Source organism: Lactuca virosa, chromosome 7 (genome assembly GCF_052849685.1).
Source record: "Lactuca virosa cultivar CGN04683 chromosome 7, Lactuca_virosa_CGN04683_v6, whole genome shotgun sequence".
Lineage (NCBI taxonomy): Eukaryota > Viridiplantae > Streptophyta > Magnoliopsida > Asterales > Asteraceae > Lactuca > Lactuca virosa.
In genome coordinates this window covers 135,690,803-135,693,430 of record NC_136432.1, presented here as the reverse complement: position 1 = coordinate 135,693,430, position 2,628 = coordinate 135,690,803, and positions in this window count along the sequence as shown.

Below are 2,628 nucleotides of genomic sequence, written 5' to 3'. Positions count from 1 at the left end.
ACGAGTCGCATACCGACTCGGCGAGTCAGATGAAGGTTTCTCGTGTTTGATTCTGCATGAACTCGGCGAGTCAGTAAGAGGACTCGACGAGTCTGTTGGAGTTTTCCCCGACATCTGGACACGCATGGACTCGACGAGTTGGTTGGAAACTCGGCGAGTCAGTTAGGGTTTTGTGACTTCATGAGTTCTTAAGGAACTCGACGATTCGCTAGTTGCACTCGATGAGTCGGGTCAACATGGACCGTTGACTTTGACTTTTGAATTTGACCTTGACCAAGGGTTGACCTGTTTGACTTATGGGGGGTATTTTGGTAAATTGGGAATTTATGGAAGTGGATCATTGGTGGATATAGTTGTTGGACTTGGAGCTGCCTTTGGTGGGGTTTGACTTTATCACTTCGAGCTACTTGTAAGGTTAGTTCTTCTCACTATATCAACAGGGTCTAAAGCACTAAGGCCGACCCTTTATGATTTGTATCCTGGTTATAGGATGGCTGATATGCTAATGATCTGTTAGATCGGTATCTTGGTTTTACGATGATTGCTATGTTAGTGATCGGTTAGATCGGTATCCTGGTTATAGGATAGTTGCCATGTTAGTGATTTGTTAAATCAGTTTGACTGTTATATATGCTAGCGTATGATATTTATGTGCACATGATCATTGGTTTGAGGGATTGGGTTGAGGCGGGTCCTACTTTGTGCTGTAGGCCAAGATACCCAGGGCGGACCGGGTAGACTGCAGACCCGGTTAGGGCATACTAGTCAAGCCGAAGGCCCGACGAGCGGTCCGGATAGGCCGAAGGCCCTGAGAGGCGGTCCAGACGTGCCGATGGCTCGGAGAGCGGTCCAGATAGACTGATGGCCTATAAAGCGGTCTAGTCAGTCTGATGGCTTATTATGCATGTTGTGTTTGTTTATATGATATGGTTATATCTGTATGGCGTTGGTATTTTGGGGGAACTCACTAAGCTTCGGGCTTACAATTGTTGATTTTGTTTCTGGTACTTCTGACGATCGCAGGAAGACGAAGGCGTGATCGCACACCCCCTTATGTTTTATGATTTGATTATGGGGATACTCTGACATTATACTATTTTTAAAAAAATATTGTAATAATTTAATGGTTTTAATTTTTTTAAATGTTTTAAATTGGCTCGATTTTTATGGGTATTATAGAGATACGGGTCTCGCCCACACTCAGCTACTAATCAATACACATAACATATACAGGATGGCCTTGGTGCCTTCGACCCGTTTAAACCAGGAGGAAACTCGCCTCACTTTCGGATGATAGCTAAAAACGTCTCTGGCCGGAATCAACTCTACTCACTCCCCGAACCAAAACAACCTCTTAGACACCATTCCATACTCATAACCCTTAAGGGTCAACTCTGGTCAAGTCAAAGTCAAATTCAACGCTCCGAGTTGACTCAACTTGTCGAGTTTACCCTTCAACTCGTCGAGTTCTCATGAATCGCAGAATCCTGAAATCGTGATCTAACTCGTCGAGTTTTCCTCTAACTCGCCGAGTTCCTCCTTCGCAACAGAAACAAGACTTTCCTAGTACAACTCGAGAGTTCCCTTGTGGACTCGCCGAGTTCCATTAACAGAATCGGGAATGTTGGACCCAACTCATCGAGTTCCTCTACGAAATCGCCGAGTTCCTCTCATTTCTTGTCTATTCAGCCTTTTCCTCAGATCTAAGGTTCCAAAATATAGATCTATATTGTTTCCATGGCATATTATTGTAAAATCGAAAACTTGATGACTTTGCATGCCTCAAATGGACCTAATCTCAAGATATAGCAACCTACTTCTATGGACATGGTCTTTTCTTGGACAAGAATGAGTTTAGGACCCTTTTTACGAATCTAAGGACCAAATAACACTGAGAATGGGAGTTTGTAGAATCAGAACTATGAAGGTTATCATGTGTCACACCCCCGAACCAGACGACAGAAACGTCCGAGGGCTCGTGTGACTTAAATTGAAATATCATCACAATGAATATACATGAAACATAACATAAACATCACCATGCATTAATACATCACAACTGACCTTGTTCACATCAAGTACATTGTTTACATTACAGCATCACAGAACATAAATTGTTTAACGATTGACATTGCGCAAAAGAAGTTTCAGAAATACGCTTGATGATTCTTCATTCTAACGGTTGCCTGAGAATACAAGTTATTTTGAAAACGGTCAACATATATAATGTTGGTGAGTTCATAAGCATGTTTGATATAAAAAAAATATTTTGTATTGTTTGTAAAACCCAGAAAATCAGATATTTTCTGTAACAAAACTATTTACGAAAAATATGTGATGATCCCATAAGTGTATATGTATGTGATTTCAAAACATGTAAGAGTGAATGCCTTTCATAATTGTTCCTTGTATTGTAGTTGTTGTGTGTAGAAGTGATTAATGTCGTTCCCCGGAAAACCCGACGTTTTCCAATTTAAAAAGTATGATAGTTTTGTATTATTGTATAAAATACTTTGCATCGTCACGGTGTATGAATATGATTTCCTATGAGTACTTGGATGGTAATGGATCTCTATGTGAGTCATTATAACCATGCATAATAATGACTAATTCGCCTGTCTTGGCATT